Source organism: Geotrypetes seraphini, chromosome 9, assembly GCF_902459505.1.
Source record: "Geotrypetes seraphini chromosome 9, aGeoSer1.1, whole genome shotgun sequence".
Lineage (NCBI taxonomy): Eukaryota > Metazoa > Chordata > Amphibia > Gymnophiona > Dermophiidae > Geotrypetes > Geotrypetes seraphini.
The window spans coordinates 96,039,476-96,053,387 of NC_047092.1; the positions used below are offsets into that span (position 1 = coordinate 96,039,476).

A 13,912-nucleotide genomic window follows, 5' to 3' on the forward strand; every position below is an offset into this window, starting at 1 on the left:
CCCCCTCACAAAGTCAGTGGAGAGGCCACCACAGGACTTACCCACCCAAACCCCCCCCCCACTCCAAGGACCAGTCCACCCCCCCGGATTCACTCAGCACTCCAACTCACCAACACTCCCAACACTCCAAATCCCCACAACCCCCACATCCAAAGCCCCTAAGCTCAGCCCCCCCCCTGTCTCCCAAGCGCTCCGAACAGAGTCCAATCAGCAATCCAGGAGAGTCCCCAGCCAGGAACAATGGCTAATAAAAGCATCCAGGGGAACCGGTCAAAAGAAGTAGCTGCTCCCAAAAAGTCCCTCACTCCAGCTTGATCACCAAAAGTCTTCGGAGGAAGCAGGGCACTCCCAAAGCTCTGCATGCTCCCCCCAAAGGCTCCAAGTGGGGGAGGCAGGCGCCCCCCAAAGAAGTGAGGACAAAGAAGAGGAGGGTAGCCAATACCAGAAATGTCCACCCAGGTTCAAAAGGCACTACCAGCAAACGAGCAGCCCCAACATCCATACAGCAGGTCAAGGGGCAGTGGAAGATGCAAGACCACCGCCGCCATCCAGCTGAGCGAGGTAATCCCGGGCGGCCGCTGGGGACTCAAAGAAATGAACCGAGCCACCATGGGAGACACGGAGCCGAGCAGGGTAATGTAAAGCAAACCTGATCCGACGAGTGAACAAGGCTGAACAAACGGAGCTGAAGCCCCGGCGTCGCTGAGCCACAAGGGGGGAATAGTCCTGAAAGCACAAAACTTTGCGGTTCTAATAGGTCAGCTGATGACCCCCCCCTCAGCGCCTGCAGGATTGCGGTCTTATAAGCAAAGTTGAGCACTCTGATGATAACCACTCGGGGTCTGGCTTCAGCGTCTCGCCTAGCTCCAATCCTGTGGGCCCTCTCCACCCGGAAGCGGCCCAGGTCTGGTGAAAGCCCCAAAGACTCTGGAATCCAGCGCTCCATAAAAGCCTGTAAGCCCGACTCCTCCAAAGACTCAGGGAGCCCCACAAAACGAAGGTTGTTCCTTCTGGCCCGATTCTCCAGCTCATCCACCTTGCTCTCCAGGGCCTCCAGACGCTGCAACTGCTGGCGCTTAGCCTGCTCCACTCCACCCACGCGGTCCTCCACCTCGCCGATCCTGCTCTGAAACTGCTCCAGATCCCGACCAACTCCGTCCAGCTTCCCTTGCAGCCGCTCCAACTTTTCATCCAGCGGCCGGAGCCTCTTCTCCAAAACGGCTTCCAAAGCTGCCGTGACCTCCATCGTAATCTCCGCCACCCACGATGGCGAAGCAGAGGGCCCCGCAGGGCTGGCGGCCGCCGCCATCTTCTCATCAGCGAGCCGGGCACGATCTCTCTGCGGGCGGATCGATTTGGCCGCCATACAGCCCCGCTCGCACTCCCCAGCACCGGCGCTGCGACGGAGAAGCCCCCAGCAGGGAATCAGCGATCGCTCCGGGATAAAAAGTCAGCCGATAGTGGGTGATTCCAGGCCGGCGGCAGGAGAGACGCGAATCACCGTCCTCTCCTGCGCATAGCGTCACGTGATCTCCTAGATCATATTTTTAAACAATAGTCCTTATGGTTAATTCAGCTGACACCTCTAATACAATGTTCACTTGACTAAGGGCATTGAATTCAGTGTCCCAGGAACGCTCCTTCTTCCCACCTTTTGAGTCAGCAATGCTTCTTGCTGTGATGTGCACAGCGTTAGACAAATTCCCTCTGGAATTTTACCAGTATTCCATTTAGTTTTTCATTACCACTTTATTAATATATCCTTATTTGTATAATGTTACCTCTTCAGGATACTGATTATATGACCTTCTGCCTTATTAGAATAATATGTATTAGTAATATATTTTTGCATTATAATTACTCTGTTGTTATTTAACCACACCTGATTAGATGTATTATATGCAAGTGTTATACCCTTTAATGTGTTCACCTCCTTTGTGTTATTACTGTTACTATTATTAATTATTTCTATGGCACTATTCTGCAATAATTAACACCATTAGAAAATATTAGTATTTTAATTTCTCACAACCCATTAGCAGCTCATTATTAAATTAAGTTGCACATACATCCAACCTTACTCTATGATTTGCCTGTCTCAAATTTGGACTGACAACTTTATAGAATTAAGAGGTTGGTGTTTCTGAAATTGAACCACCTTAGGACTCATAGAAACATAGAAATAGACGGCAGATAAGGGCCAAGGCCCATCTAGTCTGCCCACCCTAATGTCCCTCCCCTGTGAATAGATCCCTCCCCTACCTTCGCCCTTTGAATAGATCCCATGTGACGATCCCATTTGGCCTTAAAATCAGGCACGCTGCTGGCCTCGATCACATGCAGTGGAAGACTATTCCAGCGATCAACCACCCTTTCTGTGAAAAAGAATTTCCTGGTGTCAGCTCGTAGTTTCCCTCCCCTAATTTTCCACGGATGCCCTCTTGTTGTCGTGGGACCCTTGAAAAGGAAGATATCTTCCTCCGTCTCTATGTGGCCCGAGAGATATTTGAACATCTCGATCATGTCCCCCCTCTCTCTGCGCTCCTCGAGTGAGTAAAGCTGCAATTTGTTTAGCCGTTCCTCGTATGGGAGATCCTTGAGTCCTGAGACCATCCGGGTGGCCATTCTCTGAACCGACTCCAGTCTCAGCACATCCTTGCGATAATGCGGCCTCCAGAATTGCACACAGTATTCCAGATGGGGCCTCACCATGGATCTATACAATGGCATAATGACTTCTGGCTTTCGGCTGACGAAACTCCTGCGTATGCAACCTATGACTTGTCTTGCTTTGGATGAAGCTTGCTCCACTTGATTGGCATCCTTCATGTTCTCACTGACGATCATCCCTAGGTCACGTTCTGCTTCAGTTCTTGTTAGGATCTCGCCATTTAGGGTGTAAGTCTTGCATGGATTTTGGCTGCCCAGGTGCATAACTTTGCATTTTTTGGCATTGAAGCTGAGTTGCCAGGACCTAGACCAGCGCTCCAGTAGGAGTAGGTCGTGCATCATGTTGTCGGGCATTGAAACATCATCTATTGTGCATTTGCCCACTACATTACTTAGTTTGGCGTCATCGGCGAATAATGTTATTTTACCCGAAGCCCTTCTGCCAAGTCCCTTATAAAGATGTTGAATAGGATTGGGCCCAAGACCGAGCCCTGTGGCACTCCACTGATCACCTCCGTCATTTCAGAGGGTGTGCCGTTCACCACCACCCTTTGAAGCCTACCTCCAAGCCAGTTCTCAACCCATTTCGTCAATGTGTCACCTAATCCTATAGAACTCATCTTGCTCAGCAACCTGCGGTGTGGTACGCTATCGAATGCTTTGCTAAAGTCCAGGGACACGATGTCCAGGGACTCCCCAATATCTAGCTTCCCTGTCACCCAGTCAAAGAAGCTGATTCAAGGTTTCAAGGTTTATTAAATATTTGATGAATCGCTATATCTTTATACAAAGCGATGTACATAATGATAAAATAAATTTAAAATACATACAATATACGTAAACATTAGAAATCAGACGAGACAGACAACAATTGGAAGGGAAGAAGGGTAAAAGTTACATCTGTTATATTAAGAAAAACAGTTAAGGGAAAAAACATCAAGGAACATGGAGGTTCTTAAAAGCGAAATTCGTAAAATAAAGAAAAAATTTAGATATTAAAAGCATCTTTAAAAAGAAATGTTTTAAGGGATTTTTTAAAGGAGGATATGTCTTTTTCAATTTTTATGTATTGGGGCAATGAGTTCCACCATTGGGGACCAACTACGGAGAACATGTCTGATCTTCGTGTACCTATTATTTTTAAAGAGGGAACAACTAATAGATTTTGGGAAGATGATCTAAGTGCACGTACGGAACTATGGGGAATTAGCATTTTTGATACGCACTGAGGTTCATTGAATATCAAGGTTTTAAATATAAGTAGTAAAACCTTAAACTGTATACGATGGGTAATAGGGAGCCAATGAGCGTCAATGAAAAATGGAGTTACGTGGTCGAATTTCCTGGCATCATAGATTAATTTAATAGCAGTGTTTTGAATAATTTGCAATTGTCGTTTTTCTTTTTGAGTGATATTGAGCAACAAAGAATTACAATAGTCTAATTTTGCTATTACTAATGAATGAATTAATATATTGCGAGATTTGGGTTCAAGAAATTTGGATATAGATCGGATTAAGCGTAATTTATAGAAACAGGTTGGATTGGCACAATCTCCCTTTTGTAAATCCATGTTGACGGGGATCCCGTAGATTCTCCTCATCCAGGACTCTGACATCTGCTGTGGACATCTGCTGTGGATATGTTTCCTTCTCTCTAGATGATTTTGACCCTAAATACTTCCCGAAGAGAAGAGGTTGAATTTTTCGCTAAAAACTGCAGCTTCCAAACTTCCTTCACATTCCTGTGCATTGTCTTGACCAGGGAGCAAAGTTTCAGAAGCCAGATATGGAAGGGACACACCAATGCTGCTAATTCTGTTTAAAATAAAATATGTCTCACAATAATAATAATAAAGTTATTTTTTTATATTTGGCTAGGTTTATACAGTACTTGTTTTTAGACTGGTTTATAATCTCCTAGAGCAGAGGCAACAACAGCTTCAGGAAAAAGCAGGAAGTCTTCCACAGGTCCTGACAGCCACAGAAATATCCACCCGCTTTATAGATCTTTTTAAATCTTTAGACAGTTGTGTAGAAAAATTAACAGCTGACCAAGCAGAGCTTGGTACCACGATTTTAATTCTGTATTTTAGGCTTTACGTAATTTTACGTAGTTTTGAGTAGCTGTTCACATAAGACAGGACCTAACTAACTTTCAGCTCTGAATTAAGGGAGTTGGGGCTGAGGTTAAGATCTCCTTAAAAATGTAGTACGACAGAAAATATTTCTGTGAACGGATTACCATCCACTTGCCGAACTTTTAGCTAACTGTAATGCCTCTCTCTCTCTCTCTTTTTTTTTTTTTTTGCTTTAATGTACTCCTAGATTTTTATTGACTCGAGAGTTCCTCATCGTCCTCTTTTTTTAAAGAAGGTGGGGCTGTTTTGAAAGGCAGAGCTGGGTTGTTTCCCCCCTCTAAATCTGCCAGCACTGTCAAGGATTCTATGATACTTCAATACACAGAAGAGAAACATACTGGCTGAAAGAAAGCACACTTTGCGGGCTCTGCAGGTATGGAGCATGCAGAAGTGGAAGATAATGGGAGAGAGGAAGGGGGCAAACAGAGATTTCCAGAGCAGAAGCAAAAAATAATAAATAAAATAATGGGGCTGGGTAGGGAATACGACTCATGGCCGGATGGGTGAGGAAAAAAATTGTTGGAAATAAGTTTGAAGGCCTAAAATTCGAGACAGCAGAGGTTATGCTTGGACATTGCTAGGTACTGTAGTCTCTCTTGATAAGTGTTTAAAGAGCAAAATTTAGTTGACTTCAGAAAGACAGATCTGTTGTACCAGTAACTTCGCAAGATGATTCTGGTTCTCTGCTACTTAGGCATGTTCTATGTGATAATAGGGTTACATATGGCTCCAGAAAAAAAGAGGATGGACTGAGACATCCGGGTTTTACTTCAATTGCGATCTGTCGTCCTCCTTACTTCCGTTGCTTTGGATGGAAATAAAACCTGAATATTTCAATCCGTCCACTTTTTTTCTGGAGCTTTATGTTAACCCTAAATATAAACAGTATATAATACGTATACGCAGGATTCAGTTACTAAGGCAAAGCAATAGTATGTCTATGCTTGTTTTGGTATTGCTTGTTTTAATACCATACATTTCAGTGAGGTATTACATTAAAATTCATGCAACGTGATTAATTAATAGTAATACAGGTTACTGAAAATCTTACTAAGCACACAATCCCTGGATTCTATGGGCTAGATTCACTAAGCAAACCCAGGGCCGCCATCAGGGCAGTACTACCAGTCCTGCATTCAGGGGCCCGGAGCTGACAGGGGGCCCGGACTCCCCAGTGTTCTCCCCAGCGCTTTTCAGCTGGGCGTAACGCCCAGCAAATTTAGATGCCTGCCCGGCTGTCATCTGCCGAATCCTGCTGCCGCCACTGCTTAATGCACAGCCTGAAGAGCCGCCGAAAAACCCGCCGGACTTTAAACAAAAAAAACCCCCAGCAAGCGACTCGAACCCGGCTTCCCTCCGAAACTGGAAGGGAAGGGGGGGTAGAGAAGAAAAGCCGGCATGGATCATTAGAGCCCCGGAGCATGCGGGAGATAGGCCAGCCACAGAGGGAAGCTTACTTGCTCTTGCTTACTTCGGGCCTTTCTCGCTGCCTACTTTCTGTTTCCGTGAAGGCAGGACCCGGCAATGAGAAAGGCCCGAAGTAAGCAAGAGCAGCAAGTTGTAAACCTCCCTCTGTCACTGCCCTTTGGGAGATAGGTCAGCGACCAAGGGAAACTTGCAACTTGCCTTTGTCTGTAGCGAATCTGCTGGGTGTGTGAAACGGGGGGGGGGGGGGGGAATGGGAGGAGTAATGCTGCTGCACCCAATTAGGGGGGAGGGGGAAGAGAAATGCTGCTTCTGCTGTACCCAATTGGGGGGGGGAAAGAGAAATGCTGATGATACTGCTGTACCCAGTGGTGGGAGGGGGAAGAGAAATACTGCTGCACCCATTTGGGGAGAGAGAGGGAAGGAGGGAGAAGGAAGATCAGGAAAAGGAGGAAAGAGATGCAAAGACCATGGGAGGGAGTGAAAGGAGATACCATACCATGGAGTGGAAGAGAGAGATGTCAGGGCATAAGGGGGGGGAAGCAGGGTCAGATTAAAGGATAGGCCCAGTAGGCACAGGCCTAGGGCCCGAAATAGTCAGGGGGGGGGCCTGCCAGTGCTGTGCTTTGGGGCCTCACCCTTGCTGGATTCGCTGGCAGCAGCAGCAGCCTCATCATCATCCCGGGTGACTCCCAACCCGATCCGACCCTCCTATCTCTCCCTCCTTCCCTCATCAGTGACGTGCCAGAGGGAATCACGGCAGGAGAAAGCCCTGAAGCAGCCTGCTTAGAGTAGAGTAGTGCTGTTTAGAGTCTCGTGATGGGAGGGAGGGAGAGATAGGAGGGTCGTGGGGGGAGAGAGTAGCAGTCTGCCCCGGGTGTTCGACCTGGCGTCATGAACTTCTTCGGCTAGCATCAGCATTTACAATTCACTGCTGTTGCCAGCTTCAGGCCTTCCTCTCTGCCGGGTCCTGCCTACTTCTGTTTCCATGAAGGCAGGACCCGACAGAAGGCCCGAAGCTGGCAACAGCAGCGAATTGTGAATGCTGCTGCCTGAAGAAGTTCATGACGCCAGATCATGGGTGACAGAAGGAGGAAAGGGAGCAGAGGGTGAGAGACTTGCTGCACCCAACTGGAGGGAGAAAGAAGATGAGGGAGGGAATGAAACGAGATGCCAGGGATTGGAGGGAAGGGAGGGAGGAAGAGATGCCAGGGCATGGAGGGAAGGAGGAAAGTATGCCAGACCAAGGGAAAAGGAAGGGGGAAAGGAAGGAGGAGATGTCAGAGCATGGAGGGGGAGGGAGAGATGGAAGAAAAGGAAAGGAGTGAGATGCTAGAGAATCAGGGAAGGGAAGATACCAGACTGTGGGGTGCGAAGGAAAGAAAGGAGAAGAGAGAGATGCCAGAGCATAGGAGACAGGGTAGTGACAGAGAGAGAAAAATGGAGAGGTGGCAGAGCTGAAATCAATCATGTACAAAGGAGAAGAGAAGGGGCACAGGATAGACAGTTTATTGAAGGAGCATAAAAAGAGGGAAGATGCCATATGGAACGGGGAGAGGGCGGACAGTGGATGGAAGGGGCTGATGCTGTATGGAAGACAGAGTGGACAGATGCTGGCTAGAAAGAAGAGTGAAGACAAGATGATTAAAGCAAAAACGACAAAAGGTAGAAAAAATTGTTTTGTTGCTTTACGTAGAATCAAGTAGTATTGTATCTATTGATTAAAGTTTATAAATAGGAAATGGAAATAAAGCAGTTTTTTGGGGACTAAACCCCTTTCCTCAGGTCAGGTCAGGATACCATAACAGCAGGGGTGCCCAAATGGTCGAGCGTGATTGACCAGTAGATCGCAAAGGCAATGTGAGTCAATCGCGTTGCCTTGGCAATCTTTTTCTTCCTGCCTCCCTGAGCCAGGCCAGGCACGTAGAAGCGCCGGACTCACAAGACTTCACTTCTGACGTCAATTCTGACATCAGAGAGGAAGTTCTGGGCCAGCTAATCGCTGCCTGGTTGGCCTGGAACTTCCTCTCCGTCGTTAGAATTGACATCAGAGGTGAAGTCTTGTGAGTCCGGCGCTTGTACATTCCTGGCCTGGTTCGTGGAAGCAGGGAGAAATCGGCATGGTGGCTTAGGGGGTAGGGAAAGAATCGGGGAAGTGGAGAAATTGGCGCGATGGCTTGGGGGGGCAGGGGGAGAGAGAAAGAAAGAGAGACAGAAAGAAAAGGGGAGGGGCAGAAAGAAAAAAAAAATATTGGATTTATAGTCAGAAGAAGGAAGTGCAAACAGAGACTCATGAAATCACCAGCCAAAAAGGTAGGAAAAATGATTTTATTTTCAGTTTAGTGATCAAAATGTGTCTGTTTAGAGAATTTATATCTGCAATAGCGGTTTTTAGCGCAGGGAGCCTATGAGCATCGAGAGCAGCACAGGGCATTCAGTGCATATCCCTGCTCTAAAAAACGCTATTGCGATTTAGTAAAAAGGGAGGGGGTATATTTGTCTATTTTTGTATAGTTGTTCCTGAGGTGACATTGCATAGAATCGTCTGACTTGACCTCTTTGAAAACCCGCAGAATATAAATGATAATTAACATTTTCTTTGCATACAGTGTGCTTTGTGTTTTTTTTTTAAATTTTATTGTTGGTAGATCATTTTGACTTGGTCATTTTAAAAGTAGCTCGCAAGCCCAAAAAGTGTGGGCACCCCTGCTGTAGAGCCATTTCTTGTATGACTGGATGAGCTATATTTATCTTTTTTTTTCATTGTTTAAATTCATGCAGAAATAAATAGCTAGATTGAACCTAATGACTTCATTAACGCCTGTCCCTTTTTTTAACTTCTATACCATTTGAAAGAGGGCAAATACTTCTTAAATTTAGTAAAAATATTCTGGCACAAGTGTCAAACCTTAAAAAAGGAAGTCATATTGAGCATTGGAAAATAATAATAATAATTAACTAATAAAAATAGGGCTCATTTTACTAAGTTGCTTTAGTGTACGCCACGCGCGCTAGATGCTAACGCCAGCATTGAGCTGGTGTTATTTTTCCCACGTAGAGCAGGGGTTTGTGCGTGCTAGACATATGTTAGTTTAGAATAGATAGGTATAGATTAGTTTAGTGTAGGTTAGGTTAGGGCCCTGCTGAACGAGTCTACCTTGACGTGGTTGCAGGGTTACAAATCTTTTGGTCAAAGAGTGCGGTGACAGAGAAAAGTATGTGTGTATTCGGCCCATGGAAGAAGGGGGGATCGGGGGGGAAGGGGTGCGTGGGGGGCCCAATAGGATTGTTCAGTAAGGGGCCCAGAAATTTCTGATGGCGGCCCTGAGCAAACCAATCGTGTACCGATTGGTTTGCGACTCCTTTGCGACCCAATTCTCCTCCGACCCGATTCACTAACCTCTGTGCATGCAAATGAGGAGGAACGGAATGCAAATGTAGGCAGGCGGCGATTCACTAAAAAAAATGAGAAATATTGACTGGGCTGACCGATCAAAAATAAGCGACTGCTGAGGACCAGTTGCTCGAGTCCTTTCTGCCGCCCTACTCTCTGCCCTGTTTCTCTGCTCTCTGCCCCAATCTCCTGCTCTCCTGCCCTTCCCCGCAGTGCAAGACGGTGGTTTTAATCCGCAGTTTAAAGCGGGTTAAAACCATGGGCTTGCGAAGAAAAAAAAAGTAAAACAGTAGAACAGCACAGGAGGCAAGAAGGGGAAGGAAAGCAGAAAGGGATACGGGGCGAGTAAAAAAAAAAGGAAAACAAAAAAAACGGACAGCAAACACATGCGCAGACCTACAGGCAAAGTAGATGGTCTGCACATGCGTCGGGATCGCTACCCAGCGATCCATGTCGTCGGATGGAGGCGTGCCTCCGATCGCCCCCATTTGCATGAAGATGGTTGGTGAATAGGTCAGCCTGCCTCCAATCGCCCACAGATCAGACACAGATTGGAAGGTTAGTGAATCTAGCCCTATATATTGTACCCAAAATTGCATGCCCAAATGTGGACTTGCATCTTAATTCTATAAAGAGCTGTTATCTAGCAATAAATTGGGTGTGAACAAGCAATTTTGCAGTTAATGGACTCTAATTAGTTTTTGCATGTGAATCTATGAAGATCCTTGTGCAGATCTTTTAGTGTGCAACTCAGAAGGGGTATCATGGGAGGGGCATGGACAAGTCAGGGGCCTGCATTAAAGATGTGAACACAGTATATAGAATTTGTTGGTTCCATGCCTAACTACAGGTTTCAGTTGGTGTAAATCCTTGTTGCCTGAAATTTCTCATGACAGCCTGCTCTAAGTGTTATTATATAAATGGAATGCAACGTGGAGTGCTGTTTATAGAATAGTGCTCCACATGAATTTTTTTGAGGAGCCCAAATTTGGGCACCATTTACTAGTTCAGTATAATTACTTTTTACTTTAGCAAGTGAGTTTTCACATCAAGAGGAAATGTGAGCTGGGAACAGAAAAATTAGGTTTGAATTTTTCCTGGTATGGATTAGTGCTGCGCAATTCACGATTCGAATCGATTCACCGATTCACTTTGGGTGAATCGATTTGTTTTTGTAAAAAATTGAACTCACTGATTCGTCGGCCCCCTTGCTAGAGAGCCGTTTGGGCTTTCCCTCTGCCACCGGAATCCTTCCATCTAATGTAACTTCCGGTTTTGCGAAACCGGAAGTTACATCAGAAGCAAGGACTCCGGTGGCAGAGGGAAAGCCAAGTGGACATCTGCGTGCAGAACGGCGACAACAATGTGATTTTTAATTGGTTGGCTGGCAGCAGATGCCCGCGCCTCATCTTCCCGCATGCACGCTCATGCTTCCGCTGGAGCCCAGCAAACGCCCCCTATCCGCCACCTACATGCACTGCTCTTGCTGCTGCTGCTCAGTGGCGCACGCCTGCTCTCCCAGGTCCTGCCAGCGGCGGCTTTTCATCAGCCACATGAAGGGCCAGAGCCCCGCATACCTGCGAGCACCGGGTGATGTGGTGGTGCATGGAGGCTCCTAAGGAGCGATGTGAGCGCATTGGAAGTGCTGCGGAGATGCTTCTCACTCGGCTTTTGCAAGGCCACGTCTTCTGCAGCTCACGGGAAAAGTGTTTGGCCGCTGTTCGATGCGCCCGGAGCTCTTGGTAGGTGCCACAATGCACGAGTGTTGCCCTCTGCCAGCCAAATACTGGGCTTCTGTGTTGGGAGTCAGAGCTAGGGGGAGAGGGGAGATGGACTTGGAGTTGGTAGACTGGAGAAGGAGAGATGGAGAGAAGATGGATGGTGGGAGGGAGATGGACTTGGGGGAGATCATGGAGAAGGAGGATGGACTTGGGGGAGGGAGAGATGAACTTGGGGGAGAGGGGAGATGGGGAGGGAGAGTGGAAATGGGGGGAGGGATAGAAGAAATAATGGATCTGAAAACAGGATAGGGAGAGATGGTGGACAATGGGATTTAGGGAGGGAAGGAACAGAAAGGGAGAGAAGTTGTATACAATGGGTGGTGCAGGGAGGGGGGTAGAGATACTGGATAGGAGGGTAGTTGGGAAGAGAAAGGGAGAGCTGGTGAAACCTGGGGTGGTGGGAGGGAGAGATGCTGGATGAAAGGATAGTTGAGAAAAGGTGGATCTGGGGATGAAGATGAAAAAAAGGAAAAATACCAGACCTCCGGGAAGGGAAGGGAAACGGAAGGGGAGGACAGAGATAGAAGATGGATGGTTAGCACAAAGAAAGGAGACCCTGGCAAGCGAGTTATCAGAAGACAACCAGATCCTGGGATCAACAAGATCTGAATAATGACCAGACAACAAAAGGTAGAAAAAATAATTTTATTTTCTATTTTGTGATTACAATATGTCGATTTGAAATGTGTATCCTGCCAGGGGTGGTGTTAGACCGCGAACGTGAGCTAGGATTTAACAGAGAGAGGAAAAGTCTTTTTTGTTTATTTTGTTTATAACACAGCACCAGTGTGGGTAGGAGAGGGCAAAGGGGGTGAAGAGGCTATAAAATAAACCCTTAATTTGAAGTTTACCAACCCGAGAGGCATAAATATTCAATATAACACAATATACTATAATTCACTCAATCAGAAAAGTGCATATACCATTCCTGCATTACTGTGCCATCTCTTTTCTACTCAGGGAAAAAGGCCTCAGAATTGGAGCCTACCCACCAGGATGTTTGAAAAAAAACACCCATTTGGGTAGGAAAATCAAATCGAATTGAAAAATCGATTCAATAGGCTGAATGGAATCGAATCTAAATATTTTTTTCTGAATCAGGCAGCACTAGTAGAGGAGGCCGATCTTCGGGGTGCCCAGATGAGGATAAGAAGCGGCGGGGGGGCTGCCCAATCGTGTCGGGGGTGTGTGCCGGATCGTGGCGGGGGGGTGCCAGATCATGGCGGGGGTGCCCAATTGCGTCGGGGGGGGGGGTGCCGGATCGTGGCGGGGGGTGCCGGATCGTGGGGGGAGGGTGCCGGATTGCGTGGGGGGGGCGCTCGTAAATCGAGCCATGCTCGGTTTCCGAGGCACCGATTTTGCAAATGTTTTGCTCGTCTTGCAAAACACTCGCAAACCGGTGCACTCGTAAACCGAGGTACCACTGTAAAGGGTTAATGCCTCCATAGCTGCCTGCCGCGTTTGGATCATAATAAATATGCTTCAATAAAGATTCTTTCATCTGTACCGTTCCATTCAGCTCTTTTAACTTCACTCTACATAAAAAAGTCTTAAAACTCTGCCTTTTTAACAGAGGTCCTTAGGAACATTTTTTTTCAGATTGTTAAAGACTAAGGCATACGTCACACCAGGGGGCCGGGACATGTTCAGACAGGTTTAAACACACCTCCCCCTCCCCCTCTTGGCTTTATCAGCCCGGGGAAGCAAGAAGGATGATTCAGCTTATCAGCTGTCACCATGACAATATGGGTGTTACCTTCCCCACAACCATTAACTCAGATTTCATATTGTCTGTTAAAAAAAACCAGGAAAGAAAAAAAAAAAATGCAGCTTTACAGGTCTTTTTCCTTTTCTAAGCTGTTTCTGCACTGCTCTTAAAACCTGGGGTCTGTTTTAAAAAAAACAAGAAACAAACAAACACAGCTGTAAATGTCTTTTTTTCTTTTGTGATCGGCTTGTTCATTGCTCTAACAATTAGCTCTTAAAACCTGTCTTAACTAAAAGGCTGTTAAAATAAAGACACTTTTTTTCTGGCCACATCATTTCCGGGGGTTTGACTAAATGTTTCCGCTATCATCAGAAAATGCATTTCCGTCTCATCAGAAAAGCGCATTTCCGGCACTTCATTTACCCTGTTTCCGCCTACATCATCAGAATGTGCACTTCCAGTAGGGCAGGCACTCCCATTTCCGCTGACGTCATCAGAAAGCATATTTCCGGGGTCAGACACGCCCCCATTTCTGGTGACGTCATCAGAAAGGGCATTTCTGGTGACATGGCATGGGGCGGGGCATGGGCGGGGCCACCATAATTCATTCCTATGGGAGGGGCGGGGCATGGGCAGAGAGTGGGCAGGGCCTGGGTGGGAGGGGCGTGGTGTGGATGGGGCATGGGCAGGGTTTGGGCAAAAGTGGGTGGAGAGTGGGTGGGGTTTGGGCAGAGTGGGCGTGGTATGGGGGGAGAGTGAGCGTGGCTTAACACTGAAGTGAACGCTGATTGGTC

The 13,912-nt window shown here is 46.9% G+C and overlaps 1 protein-coding gene across 9 annotated transcripts in view; it reads left to right on the forward strand.

Moving 5' to 3' along the window:
- Positions 1 to 4,847: 4,847 nt before the first annotated feature.
- The window catches only part of PPP2R3A (protein phosphatase 2 regulatory subunit B''alpha), a 1,177,159-nt gene continuing 1,168,094 nt past the window's right edge, over positions 4,848 to 13,912 (forward strand). For 8 of the 9 annotated variants that reach the window (XR_004540589.1, XR_004540590.1, XR_004540592.1 and 5 more), the window contains exon 1: positions 4,848 to 5,183. The gene's annotated coding sequence lies outside the window, so the exon portion shown is untranslated. The remainder of the gene's footprint in view (positions 5,184 to 13,912) is intronic. The other variant, XM_033957842.1, reaches the window with a different exon arrangement.